Source organism: Peromyscus californicus, unplaced genomic scaffold, assembly GCF_007827085.1.
Source record: "Peromyscus californicus insignis strain IS unplaced genomic scaffold, ASM782708v3 Scaffold_21__1_contigs__length_65335640, whole genome shotgun sequence".
NCBI lineage: Eukaryota > Metazoa > Chordata > Mammalia > Rodentia > Cricetidae > Peromyscus > Peromyscus californicus.
This window is the reverse complement of record NW_026294514.1, coordinates 30,515,896-30,542,779: the sequence shown is the minus strand read 5'-3', so window position 1 is coordinate 30,542,779 and position 26,884 is coordinate 30,515,896. Positions and strand designations below refer to the sequence as shown.

General features: G+C 40.9%; 1 long non-coding RNA gene across 1 annotated transcript in view; it reads left to right on the top strand.

Moving 5' to 3' along the window:
• The window catches only part of LOC128117733 (uncharacterized), a 120,510-nt gene extending 112,484 nt beyond the window's left edge, over positions 1-8,026 (top strand). Inside the window, exon 4 of the long non-coding RNA XR_008220894.1 lies at positions 7,907-8,026. This is a non-coding gene — a long non-coding RNA (uncharacterized LOC128117733). The remainder of the gene's footprint in view (positions 1-7,906) is intronic.
• The last annotated feature ends 18,858 nt before the right edge of the window (positions 8,027-26,884 follow it).

Below are 26,884 nucleotides of genomic sequence, written 5' to 3'. Positions count from 1 at the left end.
TAGTCTTTTAGAGGAAATTAGTAATTTTACAACACAAATCATATATCACTATAGCATGGGTATTAGTAAATTCTTTTTCTTAAGCAAATTAAGAACATGTAATTTCTGAAATATATGCTGTAACATTAAATTATTTTCAGAATATGTGTGGCTCTGTGATTGAAATTTACCTAAGTTCCCCCATTTATATTAGACACATTTCCCACATTTATATTAACATGGTGCTCACCTGACATTTGTTGGGTTTTGTGCTGTGAAATAATCCTTCTGTACACTATGAATATGCATTACTCCCACTGGCTAATAAAAGCTGATTGGCCAATAGACAGGCAAAAAATATAAGTGGGTTGATTAAATGGAGGATGCTGGGAGAAAAAAAGGACAGAGCCAGAGGGTTGAAAGCTGACACCAGCCAGCTGCCAGAGAAGCAGGACATCCAGAAAATGAGGTTAACTAGCCATGAGCTGTGTGGCAAAGCATAGATAGAAATGTGGGTTAATTTAAATGTAAGCACTAGCTAGTAACAAGCCTGAACTATCAGCCAAGCATTTACAATTAATATAAGTCTCTATGTTGTACTTTGGAAGAAGCTCCAAGGATAGGAAAACTCTGACTGCATATAGTACCCAATGTGGGGTGTGTATCCACAAAAGACCTGAGAAGGCTTTAAAAAGGTTCTAAACACAGAAAAATGGAGCCACACTGAGCTTCCTAGTCTCTCATGCTGGCCGCAGTGCAGAGACACATCTCCAACAATTGCCTGCAAGATGGAGGTGGCCACCAGCTGCCATGAGCTAAGTGGTGTGGTGGGTTTCCATAATCTCTCACATAGGCTACAGTACAGAGAGGCATTTCTCAGCTGCTGCCTTTAGACTTGAGCTGTGAGCACCAGCACTCATGGCATGACAAATTTGGGGTTTTGCTCATGCAGACAGAAAAGATTACAGATACACAGTTAGAATGGATTCAGAGGGGAAAAAAAAACCCTCTAAATGGGTTACAGTATATGTAAAAATATACATACATTGGGAGAGAAAAGAGAAAGAGTATATAAAAGTAGTCTAAGAATAAAATAGAGAAGTCCTTTAAAAAGAAATAAAATAATAAAATATAATAAACCATGTAAAAATGGAAAATACACAGAGAGTCTGGATTCTGTATGTTATTTTATTGTCTTTAAAATGTTTGGCTGCTAGGAGACCTTGGATTATGGAAACTGCTAGACTAAACCAACTTAAATACTTTAAAAATATTTTAACTTCAAATTTTAAGTTAAAATGTATATTGTATTGGGGTACGTTTTGTTTCCACAGGAAATGAGAGGCTATGGATTCATTCTGGGTTAAGAAAAAATCAGGTTTCATTTAGGAAGTTCCCCTGAAAAATCACTGATGGGAGCAGATGACCCAGATGATCTAATGTCTTGGAACACCTCTGTTATAGTTTCCTCTGAATTCTGCATCCAGAACAGCTTCAAGGCAGCTAGCTAAGATGGTCCAATCCCACAGACTACTCCAGCCAAGATTTAACCATTGTCCTAGACAATGATCCTAGACCATTGTCTCAGGGTCCCTCAAAGATGACAGTGCCCCCAAAACAAGAGGAAGTAGTCTTGAAAATGATGCTCATATTCCCAAAGAATAAATTATTGATATTGTCATTGTTTAGGGGGGTTGGTTACAAATTGTTATTGGTCATAATCAGGAAAAAAAGCTAAACAAAGGAATTAAATTCAAATATCTCTTTCTAAAGGAAAAAGGGGGGATAGGACATAGAAATGATAGGATAAAAGAACAGATTATTGAATCTACTCTATCCAAAATATGAATCTCAAAATATTTTACATTGGTATAGGTTTTAGTTTATTGATACAAATTTAAAGTTATTTCCATTATGCTATATGTGTGTTTCCACTTTTGTTTGTGATATTATGCTTAAGCAGCTAATTTAAAATTATAATGTGTAGTTAAGAAATGCAGGTTAGCAGTTAGTCATCTAAAATAGTCAAACTTATAGTCATATTAGCTATGTTTTTAGGGTTAAACAGATATATTTAGATAGATAGATGGTCTTCAAACACTTCAAAGACCTATGGAATATGGCATTTAAAATATTTTAATAACCTAAGGCCTTTTATGACAGTGAGACATGTCTGCTCCTGGCAACACCAATATACTTCAAAGAAGATGATGGGCATCGAAGAAACTCCAGATGGAGTTTGTTTTCTTTATGGCAAAAGCTAGCCATGTGAACAAAGAAACTGCCCTTGACTCAACTGCTGATGGTAAACTGTCCAAACTGAACCATCAGGATGCAAAAAAGGTGACTGGTGAACTTTGCCAAGACAAGGTAGGACAGTCCTTCAGAATTCCCTGCTTCACAGGAAAGTCTGTCCAGATATGCTAGGCCTGTAGGCCAGAGTTGGATGCCCCAACATTACAAAGGAACTTTGGGTGACTGTCCAGGCAGCCAGATGTCCCTGTCATTAGGTAATATTTTACCCTTCTGGGATCTTTGATGTAGTTAAAGACTAGATAATTATAGTTACAGTCTTTCTTAGTTATGATAAAAGGTAAATTAGATGTAAAATTTTAAACTCACCAAGATAAGATCTAAAATAGAGATTTTCTCTAGTATTTCCAAATACAAATGGACTGGATATTGTGACTGTAATTCTTAGTAACTAATTTTGTTGTATATAATCTTGCTTTGTTAAAGTTAAAACCTTCCTTTTTAATTAGACAAAAAGGGGGAAATGTGAAATAATCCTTCTGTACACTATGAATATGTATTCCTCTCATTGGCTATTAAAGGCTGGTTAGCTGGTAGCTAGGCAAAAAGTATAGGTGGAGCAATCAAATGAAGGGTGCAGGAAGAAAGAACAGAGTCAGAGGGTCCAGAGGAGATACCAGCCAGCAGTCAAACAAACAGGATGTATAGAAAATGAGGTAACAAGCTATGAACCATGTGGCAAAGCATAAATAGAAATATGGGTTAATTTAAATGTAAGCATTAGCTAGTAACAAGCCTGATCTATTAACAGAGCATTTATAATTAATGTAAGTCTCTATGTGGTAATTTGGAAGTGGCTCCCAGGATGGGAAAACTACACCTACAGTTCTGTTCTTGAATGAGGATAGAAAATGATGGAACCAGGTAACGCTGAGTAGAATGACCATTGTAACTGGAAAGAAAGGTCACAAATGACTGAGTGAAATCCAGAGAGTTGAAAGTGTTGTGGAGAGAATAAGGCAAGGTAAAAGAAATGTGTTGGGCCAGCCTTGACCAGAGAGCAGTGAGAGAAGATTACATGGAAATATCATTGGAACTGAACCATGGGAAAGAATGGACCACACAAGTACCTTGGAAGAGCACTGGGCAATAGTTGTCATACAATGCTAAGACTCGGAGACTGGAAGCAGAGTGGCAGAGTACCAATCTATTGGCAGCCTTGGCTGGAGACTCACTGGTAGGTAGATATGGAAGAGGTATGGGGAGAGAAAACCAGAGCCTGAATTTCTGACCACAACAGTAGCTAACTAAAGGGTTTTGGGTAGGGATGGCTGAAGATCAAATGCATTTCCAAAATAAAGGCCACTGGAAATTTTCCCACTTTGCTTCAGAAATAAACAATGTGAATAGTTGTCTTCTCCATTATTCAGTAACAGCAAGCTTCTAGAATAGTACTTACAAACTAATTTATCTTCAAAACACATTCCAATGTTCTCATTATGTTCCAAAAAAAAAAAAAAAATCCCATCTCCCAAAGGTCTCTCTACACTGTGGGGGGAAAAAAAACCACACTTGTATTTGTTAGGATGTGCTTTATAGCCTCAAAATGCTGGGTTAAAGGGTTTCTTTAAATGAGCTGCCATGAATTAGACAGTCTGAATACTGGAGATTACTCCATAATTTGTTTTCTGCCAAAGAGATAATGCATTCAGCACATCGTATTTATTAAAGCTGCTAGACTTCTACCCTTTGCTCTCTAATTAGGCTTTCCTTGTTACTGTGTAGAGCAGGAAATATGACTGTTGAATTCCCTCAACCTAATGAGCCCCATCCAGGAGCTGGATTAGAATGGAAAGCCTCTAACTTCTGTTCAGTAGCATTCAGTCAGAGTATTCAATCTTGAAGCAGGGAATGCTGAATGGGAGCGTTATGGCAGAATGGTCCTGGATACCTTTGTGTTGCATTCTTCCAACCCACTAAATTCTGACTTATTTGCCATGGCAACAGAAGGATGTCTCAACATCTGGAAAGGGCCTCAGAACATTGATTGGGGGCTGAATATATGGCTCAGTAGGTAGTAAAGTGATTGACGTGCAAGTATGAAGACCTGAGTTTGGATGCCCACGTAAGGTCAGACACAGCTGCATGCTTGGAACCACAGGGCTGGGAAGAGAAGACAGGTGGTAGTAGATATCAGGCCCTTACTGAGTGGCCAGTCTAGCCAATACTCTGAGTTGTAGGTTTGGTGAAAGACCATGTCACAAAATAAAGTGAAGTGATTGGGGAAGAAGACATTCAATGTGTCCATATGGTGAATTCACCCCCACACATAACAAAGACATTATCTTATATCAAATTTCCCCTAATCTAAGTCTGCTGGTCTCTTCATACTTCAGTGACTGCTGACCTCAAGCATTTAGATTCCGTAGTGCAGACATTTCCTTCCCTCATTAATTCTGTTCACTCTTTTGTTTGCTGTTCTTTTATATCGCTTCTTTTTTTTCCTACCAATTCATGTTTTCAAAACCTTGAGGCAGAAAAATATGTATTTTGTTGACTTTTTGACTATGTTCAACATGTTCAGGAAATATTTGCTGACTAAGCTTACTAGACTACAGCTGTAGTTTTTACTTTTCTCAGTATTTAGACCTGATGCAGATACGATAAAAGAGTGTCATTTGGGTTCATATACAGAAACGTAGCAGCACTGAGTAGCAGTCAAGACCTTAAATATAAAGGCTGACAACCTTAGACTCAAATTCTTATTCCAACACTTAGTAGCTGTGCGTCCTTGCGAAAATAAAGATTGAAGCAATCTTTAAATTTTAAAGGTCCCTATTATGAGGCTGGAGAGATGACCCAGGGGTTAAGAGCACTGGCTGTTATTCCAGAGTTCCTGAGTTCAATTTTCAGCACCTACATGGCAGTTCACAACCATCTATAACTGTAATCCAATGGAATATGATCCCCTCTTATGATGTACAGACCAAACATCCATACATATTAAATAAATAAATAAATTCTTTTCAAAAGTAACTATCTCAAGTTTTTCTAATGAAGAAGTAACACACACAAAATACTTAGAAGGCTGCTTTATGTGATACAAGTGCCCATTGCTACCCACACAGGCTAAATCACTGAACACACAATAGTGTTAATCTGTAGTCAACTGCTCATCTAAACCACATAAACTTATTCCTGAATACAGCAGGATACCAAGGCTGTTTAAAGTTTTAATATGTCAAGTTTGAGCATATACTAGAAACAGAAACAGCCAAATGTGTAGCTACATATTTACTTGTTTGAACGGATTTTAAAAATGAGCACCATTGCAATGTACTGTCTTCAAGCATAACTATTTTTCATGTAGAATTCAGGATCATACAGGCTGGATGGACTTCATCCAAGAGGACTTAATGACAAGCCCACCAGAAGGATGCTTTATAACACAATTTCACCTGTAACAACAACTGAGTCACCAAATCCAAGGGTAGCAAAACATCCAAGCTCCACAGAGTGGCATGTGTTGGCATCTTTTTCTTCTTCCTCTTCCGTAGGAGATTAATTATGCTCATCTCTCTGCATTATGCATACTGTCTGACCATTTATATATTATAAGACGGAGCACTTTCAGTAATAAACCTGTCACTTACTGAAGTGGTAATGGAGTTGATGTAATGCAGCCGAGCCATAGGAATTCCACTTGAAGAATGCAAAATTTGGGTCTGCCCCAACATCGGCACCCACCTCCAGCAAGAAGATTGAGGTTTTTCATCTGAACTTTTGGTCCTTTGTCAGACACTAAACACTGACCCCTCAACACTTCTGCTTCTAGACATGAACGTGTGTCTACAACTACCGTCTCAGCATCCTTCAGCTGTGCTCTCTTATCTAGCTGTATGTCTTCTGTACAGATCATTTCCAGTTTAGGTCTTCTCTCTTTAGCCCTCACCTGGGACCTGATGAGTACCATTTAGGCTTGTTTGTGTTTGACTGTAATCCCTTCTAGGACCAGAATATGCCTGACCACTTCCGGAAGATCCACGGTGAAATGATTTATTTACATAAAGAATGCATCCCAAGGGTGTGGGAAAGAACATAGTCTAAGGACTGGTAAATCAGCACTTAGTCACCTTTGATATCGAAGAGGGAGAAAAATAATTAGATCATCAAAAACACATTGTTATTCAGTTCTATCCACTCCCTACCCATTTATCCACCCATCCACCCACCCATCTATCCATCCATGAAAAAGCAAGACTGACCTTAAGCCCTATACCTCAACAACCACGAAAATATCCCAACATGTGATATAAGTCATCATCAAATTTCAGCTTAAAGGAGGAAAATTTCAGCTTAAAAGCATGTACATTGTCAAGTAATTATGAAATAAAATCTGATGTTTCATTTTCAAAATAAAAGTGCCTGGAATCAACATAGGTCCAGCTACAGGCTGTTGGCAACCTGATAAGTTAGCTACCTCTACCAAACTCTCTTAGTTGAGCTACCTCCTTCTCACTCCCAGACGAGAAGATTAGAGTAGAAAATTACTAATACCGAACTTGCCTAATGATCACCAGATAAGAGAAGGCCACACACCTGCTAAGCTTCAAAACAGAGTGGATGTAAAACATAGAGATGAACCCCCACACAGACTTCGTTAAGAAACAGATAAACATACATGGCAGAGGGAAAGGTAAAACTCAGATAATTCATAAGACTGACCCTCCTGGTTACTCAGCCAATGAGGAAAGGGAGGAAGGGACCTGTATTTAGGGTAATAAAAACTGTTCTCTGCAATAGACCAGAAACCTGCCATTCTACATTGACACTCAGCTTTGCGAAGTTGTAAAATAAACTGCCTCAGTTCCACCACACCCAGTGAGTATAAGATCCAAAGATGCTGGGGGAAGCTGCTTTCAAGCTCCTGAATCTCAGGAAGTATCCAGAATGATGCCCTAGACAAAAGTACAGAAGATGAGATATTTGCCTGGGTCCTCTCTATTCTCATTTTTTGCAAAGTCATACCATCACCAGAAGTTTCCTTATTGGTTAGCCACGATGAGCCATCATTAGAAAACAGAAACAGTTTCAGTTTCCTGTGATCACTGCCTACTTCTTATGTGGGCAAAACCCTGTGGAAGGCCAAGTTAGAGCCCGAAGTTGGCATGGATTCAGAGCAGGGGGATGGCAGACAAATGAAATAGCTGATGGCTGAAACTAAGAAAGCAGGGTACCTTTTGACAAACAGAAATTTACACTCACATCCATGCAAGGAATGCTGATACCCAAAACCTGGAGGATGGGTTGCCTTTATCTGGGTTTTTGTGAGTTGTCTTATATGGATCTACCCCTGAGGGCAGGATCTGTCTCTTAGTCCTTATAATCCCCCTTATACATAGTGTAATGCCTTCAAATAAATATTCAAGCTATGTATTTCTCGAATAAAGAAACGATGTTCAAATTCAAATTAGACAATCATGCCCTTTATGTATCAAAAGTTCATTTCATTAATGTCAGCGTTATCTATTGTGGAATTGAGAAAACATACCCAATAAGAAATATTCCAATCAAACGTGAAAAGCTGAAAGGTTATTTCCTTGAAGAAGTAATAGCTGATGGATAGATAGCATAACAAAGTTGATACATTTTCCCATGCTCTGTATTTTCACAGTTCTACACAGTAGAGGGAATATAAACAAGGCCATGAAGCATACAAAGAAGAGATTCTCTTTCATTTCCCAGGCCCTTGCTGGATTCTTTCACCCACAGGATCTCATTAAAGGCTGAGAAACACCTTGTGAGTAAGCATCACTCTGCTTTCTTAATGCTTAATGTGGGTAAGGGACCCGTTGGCTCCCAGCTCTGTGATTCAAGGGGACTGCACAAGCAGCAGAGGAGCCACACTGTACACAGCCTCCCTCACTTGTGTGGCCTCTTGTCATGGGCAAAGTCCTTTGGTCACAACTCTCAGTTTCTCATTAGTTCAGCAGAGACAACCTTATAGGATTTGAAGACAGGGATGTCCATTCACTCAATTGTGTGTGAGAGAAGCAGACATCATGTGAGGTGTTGGACTGGACTGGTGAGTCCAGAGAAGGTCCAGCTTCTCCTCTGTTATGTTCTGGGAGAAGGTAATAAAATCAGAGCACCTAAATGATAGCAAACAGAGACTGTCATTAGAGCTTTTTAGCACAGGGTGACAACCGTCAGAGCAGGTTTTTGGTAAAGATATATTGGTGGACATAGGAATGAGAATGGCTTTGAGTCGAAACGAGAGGAGCACTCAAATGTGTACTGATGCAGGCTGTCGGGCTGGGCTCATGGTAGAAGGGCTGAGAAGATGTGACGCATCCCACATGATCAGTGAAGGCTGCTTATTTGGTTTTTCCTATTTGTTCCTAAGTTGGAAGCTGGGTGAATGTTGAGAAGGTTGTTAGTTACTAATCAAATCCAGGCTGTTGAGCAGACTGTGGCCTCCTAGAGTGTTTAAGGCACAGTAATTTGACTCTTTCCACTGCTTAGTGTACATATGTTCATTTCCTTGGCTCACAGAAGGTTCTAGGCCAGTGTTTTGTTTTGTTTTTTTAATAGGTAATCTGGCCTCTGTCTCTTTGGGTGTCAGTCTCTTGGATAGGTTGACCAATTTCTCTACTCCTCAACTAAAAGCAAGATGTCTACTCTGAGTTCATTTTAAAGATAAATACCTGTCCTCAAAAGATAAAATGAAGAATAACTACCTTTTAATAACTATTCCCTATAGTTTGGGCTAAGTCTGTTAGACACAGTTCCTCAGATGGGAGTCTTGATCTTGTGAAGCAAATGCTGTTAGTGTTCAATTCCATAGGTGAGAGAGGAACTTTGGGACCCAGAGAGGTTAAACAATTGGCCCATTGTCCCTAAGACTAAAAGTAGAGAAGACTTTTCACCCTATTAGTGTCATTGGGCTTTTTACTGTTGTCTCCATATTGCTCTGTCTGGGGATGGCTGCTGTGGATGATTGATTGATAAATAAAACACTGATTGGCCAATAGCCAGGCAGGAAGTATAGGCGGGACTAGCAGAGAGGAGAACTGAAAGAACAGGAAGGTGGAGAGGAGGAGACACCAGCCTGCCATCCAGGGAGCATCTTGTAAAGGCAACAGGTAAAGTCACGTGGTGACATATAGATTAACAAAAATGGGCTGAGTATAAGAGTAAGAGCTAGACAATGATAGGCCTGAGCTAATGGCTGAGCAGTTTAAATAATATAAGTGTCTGTATGTTTATTTTATAAGTGGGCTATGGGACTGCTGGGACTTGGCGGGACCCGGAGAGAAAAACTCTAGCTACAGATGGCCCTCAGTAAATAGTGGTTCCTTCCTTATGAGGTCAGGCTGTGATGGTGGCCACTCATACTGCTGCAGAAGTACAGGATAAGGCCGTCATCATCAGACATCTTGAGGACAAAATAAATACATGGCTGCCTCAGAAGGATAGACAAAAACAGACCAAAGGGGCTTTCAATGTGGGAGGAGTTAACCAGGAAAAGGGATTTTACTTAGGGTAAGCTGCTCAATCCTAAGGACAGTTTATCTCTTTTTATCCTTGGCATTTCTGTGGTTCAGAGCAGAGTGTGTGCCTCAGCTAAGTACTATGTAGATGTGGGGAGGGAAATTCCCAGAAAGAAGTTGCAACTACAAGTATGGCTGACTCATTAGAACTTGAGTGATATACAGAAGTGATATAGAGAATGTTGTAGGTCTGGAGCCAGGGTATCTTGAGTCAACTTTAGCCCACTTTGTTGCCCAACCCTGTATGAGACCTAACATTCTTGCACCTTTCAGGTAAATTCCTTTGGAATGGATGAACAGACCCTAGTTCCCATCATCTGAAAGGCTAAGATCATCATCAGATAGACCTGAGACTTATAACAAAACTGCCAGGCTATGCTGTAACCCACCTTGTATTGGGAAACTGATTTATAGTATTCTTGTTCTGTAACTACAAAACTCCATGAAACAGCTACCATCTTAGAGTATGGAGTAACATAAATCTGTATTTCTTGACCGGGGTCAGGGAATTATATTTGTCCAGAATAAACTAGCTCTCATTCCTATTGAGGAAAGAGCTATGTATCTTGCCTGGCAATGACAATGTACATTAGGGACATTCCATCACTGCCTTCCCATGGCCCCATCCCCTGAACTCACAATGACTTAGGCATCCTGTAGGTTTCCCTACTTACCACAAATTCTATGCATTTGTCATATATGGTTATTTCTTCACCTTCAGGCAGGAAAAAAGGAATGTCTGAGCACAAGTCTTTTCACATAGTGTGTCCAGTACGTTTGGCCCATGAACCAAGAAAGGAAATAAAAATCATTGTCATTGTTTTTATCTGAAAGACAACTCTCAGAAGTCCTAGGAAACAAAATTATTACTTAAACCAATAGTTTGCCATTAATGGATTATGTCCATATATTGTATGCAAATCAAAATGATACAAAAACTCTCTAATATATGTAATGTTTCCAAATAATTTGCTTTTTATTTTCTTGTCATGAAAACTCTCAAGCTGTTTAAATGATAAAAATGTTTTAATATTAAAAATACCCAACAGTGTTCATCTGAAATTCCATCTTCTTCCATTTAACTTAAAACAGTAATAATAATGTGGTATGACTGTCTTAGTTAGGGTGCTATTGCTGTGAAGAGACACCATCACCATGGTAACTCTTATACAGGAAAACTTTTCACTGGGCTGGCTTACAGTTACAAAGGTACAGTCCATTACCATCATGGCAGGACATGGTGGCATGCAGGCAGGCAGACATGGTGCTGGAGAAGGAGATGAGAGTTCTACACATTGACCAACAGGCAACAGAAGGAGACTGTGACACTGGACCTAGCTTGAGCATGTATGACTTCAAAGCCCATCCAGACAGTGACACACTTCTTCCGACAAGGGCCACATCTTCTAATCATACCACACCCTATGCGCCAAATATTCAAACACATGAGTCTATGGGGGCCATTCCTATTCAAACCACCACAATGACTGTTATCAGGATAACGTCAGATTTTTTTTTAGATCTTGTCTGAACATACCACTTATAAAAATGGACAGGCAATCTTACTATTTGGGTGTAGTAGGAAAAGGCACTTGAGAAGCTTCATTAACTTATTTGAGGCACTGATGTCCTATTTGGTAAATTGATGCTCAGTGTTCTCATAGTGTGATCCCATTGGAACCAAAGTCTTGGATGAGGTCTGGAAATGCCAGTAACCTGGTGTTTCTCTGAACAAGATGGACCTGTACTCATCAGATGGTTTTATGCTGGAAGCAAAACTACTCCATAGCGATGTATAAAGAGTGCTTTTGTCAATTCATAATTAGTTTTCATGGTTCATCCTCATCATTCATAGATGATGGAGTCTTATTCATTTGTTATCTACCTGTCTGTCTGTCTGTCTGCCTATCTATCTATCTATCTATCTATCTATCTATCTATCTATCTATCTATCTACCTACCTACCTATCTATCTACCTATCTATCTCTTCCTTCACTCCTCTACTCTCCTCTAACCAAGAATCATTTTTTAAAATGAAAATTCTCCAATGATGGTCCTACAGAGAAGTGAAGTGCTCCTTTGGCATTGAAGGCATCACCTTTAAGCCTAGCTAAGAGCACCACTAATGCAAATGCCTGAGCTAACAGTGGAATGCAGTGAAATCTGCTTCAAGATTCCCCTTACTTCACCTCTGTTCCTCTCTATCCAGGCCTTTGTTTCTGGTTCCTTGTTCTATCTGTCCCTTAGTTCTTGGCTTTATACCTGCATTTGGACTCCTCTCAGTAGACTTGGGTTTCCTTCTTGTTTACATTATACTAGAAAATGAAATGGCAAACTCCTGTTTCACTCTGAAACCATAGAAACCAGTCCCAAGGGTAGCCATCTAATAGCTGTGCCAACCAGTGTAGTCCCAGAAATGCAGAAGGGAGAGTACATATAGCCTATGAGTCAGACAGAAGTAAAGTCAAAGATAAAATGCCATGACAGGTCAGTGCGAGCTTAAAATATAATAATGATGGCGTATACTTATTTTCATTAGTATTCTCCTGCAGCTATGAGGCTGAAAACCTGTGACTAGCATTTTAAGCGATGCAAGAAGTAGGTTATGACCATTATCAGACTAGTCTAAACCCTCTCTAGTTTTAGAAAGGTTACTTAACTTTTGTAATAACCTTTTGAAGTCTTTTTCAAGTACTCAAGTCATGAAATTGACCCATGACACGTCACCTTTCCCAATATTTCTAGACAGTAATGTTATGGATTGAATATTCAGTGTTTCCTCCACAAGCTCAGGAGATGAATATTTGTTCTTCTCCAGGTAGCAGAACTCTTTTGGAAGGCTCTGGAAACTTTAGGGGTGGTCCTAGCTGGAGGAAGAAAACCAGAGGGGCATGCCTTGGAAGGTTACACCTACCAATCCCATCCCCTGTATGCTCCCTCTGTTTCCTCATTGACATGAGTTCAAGAACCTCCTCTGCCTTCTATTTCCAATGCTGTTATGCTCTTCTACAGTGGATAGGACCAAGCAGCCTTAGTCTGAACTCTCTGAAACTGTTCACCAACACATCACGTTGTTCTCTCAGGTGTCTTGTCCCAGCTGTGGTAAATCACAAGAGAAACCCATGTCAATAAAAAAAAAAACACAGGGTCCTGTTTGTGCAAAATGAGTTGATACTTCGTAATCTAACACCAGTTTAATATGCAATTAGCACACTTGGACTCAGTTTCATTCCTCAGAGCTGGTACCTGCAGGGGATGGCTGTCTTGCTAGAATGACACAATACAGACGAGGGACTCTGAACGACATTACTCAGTGCTATCCCCACCCCCGCCCATCTATGTCCTACTTTTTGAGAATTTAATTTTCACCTTAGGATGAAGGAGTTTATATTCCAAATAATCTTCTCTAGAATGGGTAATACTCACTGAGAGGTTATACCGGCTCTCTCAACCTCAGGAGAACTGAACATTTTAAGGTTGGAGATCTCAAAAGGATTAAATGGAAGAGCGAATATCGAAGTGTTTTATAAAATGTAGACTTTACAGGAAAAGAAAAGGGTGACTGCCCCTGTGTGATTTAGGCCTCACAGTGATGTAAATCCTGCCTGGGCTCCCAGGTCCTGCTCAAATCTCCTGCCAATCCCAGCACTCAACTTTCTCTTCTCCTATCCTAAGAACCAGGAAATGCCATATCATGTGATTTTAGACTTTATGTACAGAAACTGCCACATGGCTTGGTTGTTTTCTCTTTTGTTTTTATGGGCAAAATCCATGTCGCCCCAGGAAATAGGGACCTGATGTCTTTATTGCTCGATCAGGAAAAGATTAAATCTTTCATACCAGAGATGCCTGCACAGCCACCTTGCATGCACCTATGTTCCCCGAGTCCAGCTCACTTTGGATTTTCGATTTGCCAACACCAGCATCCCAAGGAAGTTGTGAGCATCATTTTGGATAATGTAGATGAAAAGTCATCACAAGCTGTAAACTTCATGCTGACTACAAGTGATTAATGCTGCAGAATTACAGTCAAAAGTCCCAAACAGAATATTAAATAAGTCAATCTCCAATGATCCATCAATCAAAGGGAGTCATTTTTTTTTCTCCAGATCAAATTCAGTAGATTATGGTAAACCCGGGGAGTCAGAAAATCTTCATGCAAATTCTAGATTTTCCACTGGCTTCTATCCAGTCTGAGCTTCATTTTATAGTCTATGAAATTGAATAGTTATATAGGTCCATTTCCAAGTTCTCTTCTGTGTCTACAGATAAATAAAATGTTACAAGATTTACATCTTACTATTATTTATTTGCACAAAGTATGAAGCAGAAAAAAACAAGAATAAGCTATGAGAAATATGTTAAGTAAAATTTCTCAAACTTAAAATATAATCTTTGACCTCCAAACCCTCCTTATTCTGGATTCTATGTATGAATATGAATAACTCTTAAATTATTTTGTGTGAATGTTCACATGTGTGCAGATGTATGTGTCAGTTCATATGTAAATATATCCATATGTATAGAGGTCAGAGGTCAACCTCAGATATTGTTCCTCAGGTGCTGTCCCTCCATTTTTTGAGACTGTCTCTCACTGGCCTGCAAGTCTACAAATAGACTTGCTGGCTAGTCAGCAAACCCCAAGAGTATACCTGTCTCTGCTTCCCCAGGGATGAGATCACAAGCATGCTTTTTACATGGGTTGTTGGGAATCTAACTCAGGCCTCCTTGTTTGCAAGGCCAGCACTTTACTAACACCCCCAAATCCCCCAAATTATTTTTACTGGAGGGAGCCCTTAGTGAACATATGGCACCATGGAAGAGGGCAATAGACAGGGAGTAAAAGCATTTTGCCAGGAATCTCAGAGTAACCCACAAAGAGATTTCATGAGGAAAATCACATAATCACTACTTGGTATTGAGGCTTGGTGGAATGATGACAGACCGGGTGCTCAAAGAAGGCTTTGCAGAAGGGTCTAATATGAGTCAGACGGTAGAAAGGGATGCGACAGAGGTGCCCAGCAAAGGATGCTAAGAGCAATATAATGCAAAGATGGGAACAGGCGAAAGATGTCTGACCATGAGTAAAGTGGACTGATTGCAGGTCTGATGTGGAAGTGGGATGGGGGTAGGAGATTGGGGCTTGAAAATAGGTTAGCCGTAACTGAGGGGGCATTGAACAAACTTGAAAAGACTTCCCTTTTTAAGCAAGAGGGCATACATTCAAAACTTTGAGAGAAGACAATTATTTTATCGAGCATCAGTTTCCAAGATTCCTCAGATGTGGTAGGAGAATCAATCAACAAGTAGAAAATTCACCATCATAATCCCACAGCCCACTTTGCATGGATTAAACCCTGAACCAGGTCTGCGACAATAGGGATTTAAAGGAAAGCAAAATGCTGGGAAGGGAGAAATGCTTAGCTTAGACTTTAGAGTGAGAATAAGGAGACAGAAGGTTCTCTTGGAATTCCATTCTGGAAAATGAAGGAAACCAGGAGTGCTCAGAGGAAGAGGTAGCATGAGAAGGCAAGCGTGTCGGAGCCTGACAAGGTCTTCAACATTTTAGATAATGAATGGAGAGTGGAAGTAGAATTAAGAAGAGGGGAAGTTTAACTAGCACCAGGAGCCAACGGCAGCACATGAAGAGATATTCTAGACGTGGCATTATCTAGGGGTTGAGAGCCTCATGCTAAAGTCAGATCCTGATCTGAGCCCATTTTGCATGCAAAAATCTTGGGGACATGCCCAGAAGCAGGAGGGTGAGGGTTCCAGAATCAAACTGTCTTTTCCACCCATGCTACTCCCTGGCTATATGGCCTTCGACAAATAATTACTTGGACTTCGGTTTCCAGTAATGGTGTCCTCATCCGAGAATCAACTGGACAGTCTAAATCATTTAGAGCATATTATAATGTTTTCATTAACATTTCTAGGCCTTGGTTTTCTCATGTGTATGACTGAGATCATAATAATATCTATTTACAAATGGATTATAATAGTTAAATGCAAAGAAGTTATGCAAAGCTCTCAGTGAACTAGTCTACATCAAGTGTTAGTTGGAATAGCTAACTCAATCACTCCATATATGCTATCACGTGCCTACTGCACACCATGCCTTTTCCTCATATTTGGAGATGTCCTACTGCCAATCTGATGCGCATGATAGTAAAGTGGGGGCTGGAGAGATAACTCAGCAGTCAATAATGCATTCTACCCTTGCAGAGGACCCAAGTTAGGTCCCCAGCACGCACGCTGATTGGCTCACAGCCTCCAGTAATTCCAATCCCAGAGGATCTGATTTCTCTAACCTGTGCAGGCACCTACACTCACATGTACACACACACACACACACACACACACACACACACACACACACACACTTTAAAACAATACAAATAAATCTTAAAAGCATTTTTTAAATAAAGTAAAGTGAAGATGAGGGCTCAGAGGGGGTGAGGAAATGCCTCTTTGAAGTGAGTCTTCTTGAATGAAATAAGGAAAAAAGCCACGCAGTGACCTGTAGGTAAAAGCTTCCAGGTACCATGTTAGTTCCATGTGTATAGATTTTGTTGCATGGAAGACCCCACTACTGTGACACTGAGACAAGAAGAAAGGGGAAAGAGATGGGAGATGAGGTTCAGTTAATAAGTTCTTGGAGAATGAAGTTGCACATTGGAAGTAAAATGTAAGCTGTAGATGTCATACTAAATTTTCTAATAGCTTCATTTTTGAAAATATGAGAAGTGGTGAAATTTAACCCAATATATCTTAAACATCATCCTAGTGCGTAATTACTACACAACATATCAACCAGATGTGTATATTCATTGTCATGTTCCCTTCCTTTCTGTTTTCCTCCTTCTCATCACTCAGATTTCTCCTCAAGTATGAGTCCTGCCTCACACATTTAGCTAGAAAGTAAACATTTCATTTTAACTAAACCCAGTGTCCAAACTCACCTGCTAGGTTGATATGTTTCCTCAAGCATTAGAGTCATTCCTCTTCCCTCTTAATTTTCTTTTGAGTCCTTGATTAAATGAGTGAATTGGTTGTTGTGTTGATTTGAAGAAAAACAGCACCCAAAGGAAGTGGCACTATTAGGAGGTGTGGCTTTATAGGAGTAGGTATGCCCTTGTGGAAGGAAGTATGTCACTGTGGAAGTGGGCTTTGCGGTCTCAATATGCTCAAGCTTCACTCAAGGTGATAGATACTCAGTCCACTTCCTGTTCCCTGCAAGATGTAGGACTCCCAGATACCCCTCCAGCACCATGCCACCATGCTCCCCACCATACTCCCCACAATGATGATAATGGACTGAACCTCTGAAACTGTGAGACAGCCACCCCAATTAATTTTTTTATTTATAAGAGTTGTCATGATCATGGTGTCTTTTCACAGCAATATAAACCCTAAGACAGTTGTGTAGATGTGGTGGAGGGATAGGATAGTTATATAGAATTAAAGCAATGGAAAACCTTCTAATTACCAGTCTACCATGTTTACTATTCAGACATCAATTTCTAGGGTCCACATAGTCCTAGAAGCATGTGACTTCCATATCCACATCACACATCACACACTCTAATTTCCCTTTTCTCTCAATTCTAAGGATACTTCACTTTCTCTCTCGTCCACTATTCTACTCTTCCTTTTTTCCTTCATTTTTTTTCTTTCCCCAATTCCCAAAGAATATCTAATGTGAGCTTTTCAATCACTCAGCTTTCCAAAGGGATGGAAGGGTTGCCTTCAATAGCTTTTCCCTCCCACCCTGACTTCTTGAAACCTGAGATACACAGAGTTTGAATGAGCCTGACTCTGCTCCAACAAATGAATGAGAAATAAGGAAGGGTGCATGCAAATGAACACCTCAGTGAATTAGCCTGCTGCCTGCACTGCTATTACTGTATAGTACACATTTAATTGGCTATTGAATATTTCTAAAAGTCTCGAAAATGTTGAGATTTGCATCAAGCCAGAATTGTGAACTAGGTGTGGCTCTGTAAAAGAACAAAAAGCAGAGATCTATTCATGTCTCGTTTTCTTTCTGTCTAAGATGTTGATGCTAAAGTAAAAGCCCTGAGCCAGCAGCATTGGGATCAGTTGGGAGGTAGAAATGTAGAACCCCAGGCACTGTCCCTGTTCTAAGACTCAGGACAAGCAGGGCACACATTCCTGTGTGAGAAGGATGTGGTGGCCTAACCTGGAGCTTAGATGTGTTGTCAGCCCGTGAATCCTGCTAATGAATTCATTCATCAAAGGGCCCTTTCAGGATGCCTCTGATGTACAAAGTACTGAGATCATGGGCTGTGAGGATGTGTACCAGGACAAGACAGTGTTTGCCTTTAAGGAGCTCATGGCCTCATAGGAAAGATAAACTACACACACAGGTAAGGCATTCACAGAGCACAGACAATAAGCTGGTCAATGGGAATGTATAAAGGTGAGATACTTAGGGAACAGAGGCTTAGGATTTCAGATGACCCTGGAGAGTGGGAAGGACCTACCCTACAGAAGCTTATTCTCTTTGAATCTAAGGTCATAGAAAGAATCAGAAGGAGGAAAGAAAGTGCCTCCTGGTGAAGCCTGGACTAAAGGCAGGTGGGGCTGCTGAGGAATGCAGCCTAGTGCTTGATGCTTTCTCCAGAAACCCAGACGCCAGAAGGTGACAGTGTAATGCCAGATTTCACGTTTCCTTGAGGCATGCTTTGGTGGCAGCCTGCTGAAAAGAGATAGCCAGTCACACATTCTTCTAGGTAGCAGCTGTGTGTCCTTGCAAATGGGGGACACTTTGCAGACTCCAGGCAAGCATCCGGTTTTTGCGACCAGTGTGGGCAAGTTGCAGAGGTGTGAATTGAAAAGGCCATGAATATGCATATTGTAACCTTCTTAAGATAACATCGTCTAATTTTACAGGAAAACTCCCAGAGGGAGCTGTGGTCCCCTTCTTTCCTGAAGCCATTCAGCTGAACAAAGGACTACAGGTGTCCCATGGTCACAGTAGGGAACTTGGGGCTAGAGTCAAATAGTCATACAATCATTAGAAGATATACGAGCTTGTCTTTGTGGGCATGCTTCGTCCTCTTCAATATTAATATAACTTAGTTCAGAGCCCCACCTTTCACTGAACTCCTAATGTATTTTTCTCTGTCAGGCTGGGGTGTAAATATGCACACACTTCATTCAGCACCATCCCAAAGTCCAGAGCAACCTCTCCCCTAGTGCTCAGCTGAAGAAACAGCAGGTTTCCGCAACATGGTAGAGGGCACTAGTTATGATGGAGTTACTGAGAAGCATTATGTCCGCCTCCACTAGGCCCCCTCTTCACATATTCTTAGGGGTGACCAGAAATACTGTCTCAGTGCATTTTATGCTGCCATATCAGTACCACAAGTGAGATAGACGCTGATTATTGATCTTACTGGTCAATTTGAACAGTTTGAAATCACCATGGGATCCATCTTTGGGTGTGAGAAAGTAAGCTGGGCATTCCATTCCTCTCTCTCTCAGCTCCCCGACTGTAGATGCAGTATGGCCAGCTGCCTCATTGTCCTGTCACCCTTTTTCATTTTTTTCAAGACAGAGTCTCTCTATAGCTTTGGAGCCTATCCTGGAACTCACTCTGTAAACCAGGCTGGCCTCAAACTCACAGAGACCCACCTGCCTCTGCCTCCCGAGTGCTGAGAGGAAAGGCATGCGCCACCACACGCCTGGCTTCCAGATCTTTTTTAATTAGCATTTTTATTAAAATATAACTGCATAATTTTCCTCCATTTTCTTTTCTTACTTGAAATCCTCCCACCACTACCCCACCACCACCCCCGCCCCCACCCAAACTCCTGGCCTCCTCCTCCCTAATTGTTACTGTTTTGCACACACATGAGCATAAGCATATAGGTACAATCTGCTGAGTCCATTCAGTGATGCGTACACATGACTTCAGGTTAGCCTCTCGGTATTGCGGTATTGCGGAACCAGTTAGGAGGCTCCGACATAGGAAAAGACCATTTCTCCAGTCCTCAGCATCTCTCAGCTGTAGTCCTGTGGTCCTTTGGGGAAGGCTGGAATCCAGTGGCTTGTCTCCCTTCCACATTAGCATGTCTAGCACCATGTGTTTTTAACTACTGGGCCGTCTCTCCAGCACACTCTCTTTTCTTTAAAGAACCCACTGAGTCCCATTAGTACTGATCATATGTACCTGGGTGTGTCACCATCTACAGGGACACAGGCAACCTAGCAGTAGCCATCACTCAGCCCCCTCCAGAAGTGACTACCCCTCTTCTAGTATTGAATAAGTACAAGTCTCTCCACAGTACGGGTAGGGGCCTTGGGAGCCCATCCCCATTCCATGCTGAGAATTTTAACCGGCTTGATCTTGTGACGGTAACCACAGCCGCTATGTGTTCGTGTACACAGCAGCCATCATGTGTCCAGAGGACAGCATTTCACAACCCTCTTCCCCACCTTCTGGCTCTTACATTTTTTCTTGAGCTTGGGTGGGAGAGTTGAGATAGATGTCCCATCTGTGACTGAGCATTTGCTGTCCCTTAATCTCAGTACTTTGGACAGCTCCGAGTCTCTGCATTAAGCCCCACCCACTGCAATAAGATGTTTGTCTGACCAAGGTGGAGAGCATCACAAATCTGTGAATATAAACAAATGCTCTTAGAGGGCAATTTGACAACGTGAACATTTAGCAAAGTAACATCAACTAGTTACCCTTCTTGGGCCTGTGTCTTCCCTAGTCATGGGTTTTGAACACGTATATTGTATAAGGCCTGGATTCCCTCCTGTGGAACAGGACTCAGATCCAATCAAGAGAGTTGTTAGTTACCCCCCAGTGGACACACCTTAACTGGTAGGTCAGTATTAAGCTATAGTTTGAAGAAATGTGGGAGAAAGATAAAAGAGCAAGGTTAAATGTTCAATGTCCTTAGTCATCAGCAAAACAAAAATCAAAGCTACACAGAGATACCATCTTGTCCTAGTCAGAATGTCTGTAATTAATACAACAAACAACAGATGCTTGAGAAAAGAAACCCTTGTAAGTTGAGAGGAGTACAAGTTAGTCCAACCCCATGAAAGTCAGTAGGGGAGGTTCCTTAGAAAACTAAAAAAAGATCGACCATGTGATCCAGTTATACCACTCCTGAGTATCTGAGAAAACCTAGGTGTTCACACTCTAGAGTCTAGAGATACCTGCGTATCCATTTCGTTAGAACTTATTCATAACAGCGAGTTATAGCAGTAGTGTGTTAAGTCAACCTAAATGCCCCTCAAGAGAAGAATAGCCAAAAGGTAACCTGGTATATATTTGAAATAGGGTTTCATTCCAATATAAAGGAAAATAGAATTCTGTCACTTTCAGGAAAATGGATAGAACTGGATATCATCGTATTAAACAAAATAAGCTAGACTAAGAAATATAATTTTTTATTTTGTACAGAATCTAGATTTTTAGAAAGACAACAATAATATGAAAATAGGAAAGAGACTATTTGGGTGGGAAGTAGGCAGAATCAGTGGAGGCAAAAGAAGGGCAGAAAAGAATGAAAAAAGGCAAATACGATGAAAATATGTTATACGCATTTGTAAAAAGGTTATAATATAACCAATTACTCTGTACAATTATCATGTACTCATGAAAAAGGGAGTGGGAGTTATACTCATGTTCTGTGACGGTTGCAGGAATCTGTGGAATTCCCCACGCTGAAGTACTCAGACCATATAATCTACCTATAGGTTCAAAGCAAATAGACGTCTTGGAGCTAAAAGAAATACAGTCGCCATCTGACAGGTGAATGAGCAGTGTGGCAAAGAAAGGAAGAAAACCAGGGATTAGTTTTAAACTCTGGGGAGGTAAATAATTTCCAGGGTTGACAGGCAGTCAAAGGCAATCCAGGAAGATAGATGAGTTGAGTTCAGTAAATCGCAGCGTAATCCTTATGCCAGAGGCCTCCCTGACACAGAAGACTGGTGGATATTCTTTGGAATTTATCACATTTCTTTGGCTAGAGCCTCCACTTCAAAATCTGCCTAAATATCCCCATGCTAGCCCAGCCCCCAGAGAGGCTGTCAGGCAGGGAATGGAGGGAGTTAAAGGAGTCTCGGGCCTTCGCCTTCTCAACTCAAATACAGACGCTCTCCTTGACTCTTCTTCTGGGACTCGGCTTGAAGAGAGGCCTCTGGTTATAATGAAAAGGATAATGAAATTAGGGCACTTCAAGAGTTCAATCACTTCCCAGCGTACAGTGTTAGCTGCAACAGGTCCACTGGCCTGGCTTGTTTGGATGCTGGTGTCCTGCTTTGCTTCTCTGTGGCTGTGATAAAACACTGATGAAAAGCAACTCGGAGAGGAAAGAGCTGATTTGGTGTGCAGGTGGCAGTCCACCATTGAAGGAAGTCACGGCAGGAACCTTGAGCAGGAACCCAAGCAGAGACCACAGAGGAACGACGCTCACCCGCTTGCTCAGGTTGCCTTCTCTGTAACAGAGGAGGCCCCACTGCCTAGGAATGGCACTACCCACAGTGGGCTGGGCCTTCCTACATCAATCAGTAATATTTTAAGAGAATTGCCCCACAGACATGTCCACAGGCCAGTCTGACCACCAGCATCACCCATCACAACTGGATATCCCAACGTGGTTGTAATAGTGTAGAGCACCGACCTCCCTCAGCCATTTTGGTGGGTCATCTTACTGTGGTTCCATGGGCCTGCAAGACCTTGTTTTTATATAACTTGAGGCTTCTTAAGATACTTACTTTCTTGCCGGGCAGTGGTGGCGCATGCCTTTAATCCCAGCACTTGGGAGGCAGAGCCAGGTGGATCTCTGTGAGTTCAAGGCCAGCCTGGTCTACAGAGTGAGTTCCAGGAAAGGCGCAAAGCTACACAGAGAAACCCTGTCTCGAAAAAACAAACAAAAACAAGATACTTACTTTCTCACCCAAAGACATCAGTTCCCCTGTTAAAGCAACCTTATACTACAGTTCACCTGACTTCCATCATATTGTGATATCATCCATTGCAATACCCATGGTCGTGAATATGGCTGGCGCTACTAGAACCAGAAGTTCAGTTGTGAGGACTCTGAGGGCTGTTTTATATTTCTCCTCTGGTGCTTTCTCAGTTCTCCCCACCCCCAGGCTGTTAAAGGAAAGCGTTGTGTTAGAAGTCAGAACATGTGCCCGGTCATACTGAACATATGCTGCCATTTGGACCACTTTGATTCCCATCTTTGCACTGAGGCAATCCCTTTAAAACATCAGCGGAGATATTTGGGGGTGAGGGGGATCTTGTGTCATTACAGACAGAAGCCCCTCTACCAAGGTAGTGTTTCAGTTTCCAGGCCATAGCCTCCTGAAGGAATGTTCTCTTTGAAGATCACCAAAAGGTAACCAGGATTCTATTATCAATAACTGTAAGTACACTGAGTCAGGTATCACTGTAGGCTAGGCTCTATCAGAAGCCACTGGAAAACTGGACATCAGCCATTTACAGCAAAGTCGTGGCAGAAATGCTTAAAATGGAAAAGATGATATCTATAAAATTAATTTCTCTGGGACGTGGGAAATGACTGCCATTGATCAACTTTGATGGTAGATTTGGGTGTCCCCCTTGAATTAGGTTATCTAGACTTGCCAGGATGTGGGAGGAAATTAGGGAAATAACAGAACCTTTTAATCTCAGAAAGATAAGTGATCCTTTTTCATAAATAGTAATATCTCCACTGGCCTTTCTGAAAAGGCTTACCTAGACAGAATGTACAGCACAGAGATGAATTTTATCCATGTCCTCTATGGGACTTCCTTTTATTAAAGTCATATCTTAAAGTCGAGGCTCCCAATTGAAGAAGGAAGTCATGTGTGTATAGCCTTTCTACCCCCTTTTGGTGTGTATAGGAATGAGCCTTGAGCATAGGTCATAGCCTTGAGCTTTGTTACAGAGAGATAAAGAGCCCTTGCAGCCTGTGTGGGGCATATGTAGCCAAAGGCTTTTCTCTGTCCCACCCCATCCCATGGCTACTTGTAAATAATCACTTAAAAGCTTAATATTACTTATAAATGTTTGGCCTATGGTTCAGACTTATTACTATTTAAATTAACTCATTTCTATTAATCTATATTTTGCCATGTGGCCAGGGTGTTACTGGTCTGCTGGCATCTTGCACCTTGAGTAGTTGGATGGTATCTACCCCTAGCTCCGTCCTTCTTCTCCCTGCTTAGATTTCCTACATGGCTCTTATCCTGCCTTGCCATAGGCCAAAGCAGCTTTATTTATTAACCAATGGGAACAACACATATTCACAGCGTACAGAAAGACATCTCATACCGGGCATGTCTCTGGAAATATTAACCTGTTCTAGATGTGATGTATAGTTCATTGCTCTGTTTAAGTATATTTGTCTTATGGCTCCTGGTCAACTACACTTCGAGATCTATTTCCAGTAGGGATGGGCTGAGGCAGGGATGGGTGCAGACTCTGTTACAGAGTGAGACATCCTAATCATGGGGGCTTAAGTCCATTCTAACTTTTCTCTACATGAGTAAAGCATTATTCTATCTGGGCCAGTAAGAGTTGTGCCTTTCCTGGTGACCTCTATGTCTGAGAACTATTCAGTGCATCGATATCTTGGGGCTGCTGCTCTTGGTAAAAGGTGATATTAAGCAACCTCTTGACTACTCTGCATTAGGACTCCTCCAAGGAAGATGTTACTGGTCCATATCCTTTCCATTTCTGGCATCACTTCAGACCTGTTTCCTGAAAGATCTGAAGAGTACTCTGAAAGTGGTTAAGAATAACATAGTGTACAATACTGAGTTTCCATGCAAGGCAGCAGGAAAGTCTCCTATAATCTCAGAAGTGTAGAGTTCCTACTAAGGAGGGTAAAATCTGATGCTGCCGTCATTACTCATGTGCTTTAGAACTGTGAGCTTTTGGTGTTTTATGTTTTAATGAAATTAGCATATGCATGAATCAGCTCAGGTGTTTCCCAAAGCAAAGCCTAAGCTAAGGGTTATTTGCACGAAGAAATTGCATTTGGAATGAGAAAAGGGCCAGCTTAAAAGTCCACTATGGCATTGGTGTTGCAGATGTGATGATGTTATGTCCAGCACTGAGGACAAATAGGGTCAGTTGTTGCACCTATTGAGTAGTTTTAACCAAGTGTCTGTTGAAGGGGTAGTGGGCTGTAGAACCTATAGAGCTAATTCTCATTGGCTAAAAATGGGCTCATCAGAGCAGTGCAGGGACACTGTGCAGAGGAGGGAGGGAGGGACCAGGTTCTCTCTGTGCAAAGAGCAATGTCAGAGTGAGATTTGCATAGAAGAAAGCACGCACAAGTAGGCATCAGTACCAATGCCAAAGAAGAAACTCTGGAACACAAACACAAACAACAAAGCTCTTGCTTTGTGGGATGTGTTGTTGTTTGTTATGTGTATGTGTCTCTCTCTGAGTTAGGATATGAAGCTATTTTTTAATTTAAAATATAATTACATCATTTCCCCTTTCTTTTCTTCCTTACCTCCCCACCCCCAAAAAATCCATAACCTCCTCTTCTTCAATTATTGTTATTCCATATATATGACAGAATAAGTATATAATTACAAACTGCTGAGTCTGTTCAGTGTGGCCAACAGGCATGTTTCCAGGACTGACTACTTGATATTGGGTGATCAATCAGGGGCCTCGCTCTGGGGGAACACTGGTGCTCTCGGCAGTTCTTCATTGCAGATCGCTCTTCACCTAGAGTTGGACCCATGAGATTTCCCCATGTATGTAAGTATGCTTACTGTTGTTGGAATTGTTCGGGTCTTGTTCAGCCAGCCTTGTTGTTCAGATTCCATGGATGTAGCTTTCCTGTCACAGCTAGAAGGCACAGTCTCACAGACTTCCTGGTCCTCTGACTATTAGAATCTTTTTGTCCCACCCCTCTTCCTCAACATCCCCTGAGCTTCAGATGCAGGAGTTGTGTTGTAGGTATAACGGTTGGGGCCAGGTAACCCAAGGTCAATTCTTCTCTGAAATTTGACTAGATATAGCTTTCTGTCATGGTCTCTTTTTGCTGCAAAAAGAAGTTTTAGCTGTGATGGGTGAAAGTTACACTTACCTTTAAGTGTAAATTAACCTATTGTCTCTCCACACAGATCCAATGGACAGCATCCTAAGATCACTCCGTCTATGAATTTTTATCTTCTTCTTTCCACCTCCCACAGCTTCTTTTTTTTTAACTGAATACTTTTGTACCTTTGGTATGTTTTCATGTTGATAAATATTCTCCTGTGGAACTTTTTGAAGAAGGTGGAATAGTATTCCATTATACAAAGGATATAACATCTCTACTCACTTAGGGTATTCCTACTGCTCTAGCATTTTTTAAAAGCCTCTAAATTGTTGTTGGCTGTTCAATTATACTCTTGTCATTAGCTCAGAGAAGTGAACTTCCTAGATCAAAATCCTATGCATTTTTAAGGCTTTTAGTGTCTGGTTAACTCCTAGAGAAGGTATAACTATACTCCATTAGTGTGTGAAAATCCTGTACCTTGCCCCCATTTAATAGTATCCTTTGGCAAAACTTTTGGTAATCTGGTATGTAATCATAATTTATAATTAACTATCATAAAATGTTTAGTATTTTCTTATTTTATTACATTACTCCATTTCTGGGAAAGTAAAATTTTTTGAAAATGTTCTTGGTAAAGTGTACCTTTGCAAATTGTCTGTTCATATTATCTGGCCATTTTTTGCCCACGTTTCCATCTTCTTGATTTTAACTTATAATCAGGCTTCTGCTATCAAAAAACTATTCAAGTGAAAGAATATGAAGTTAGGTGGGTAAGGAGATTGGAAGAATCTGGGAGTTTGGGAGGAGGAAAACATGATCAAACTATATTATATGATATAAAATTTTTAAATAAAAAATGTAAGACTAAACATATTACATAATTGCAGTTAAAAATAAAAGTTAAAAATAAACTACTCTGTGATTTGCGAATGCCACAGTTTAACTTGTGTCCTTAGGAAACGAAGTCAGTTGACTGAACACACTGGCATTCCTGTGTTCATGGCAGCACCATTCACGAAGTTAATAAATGGGAGCAA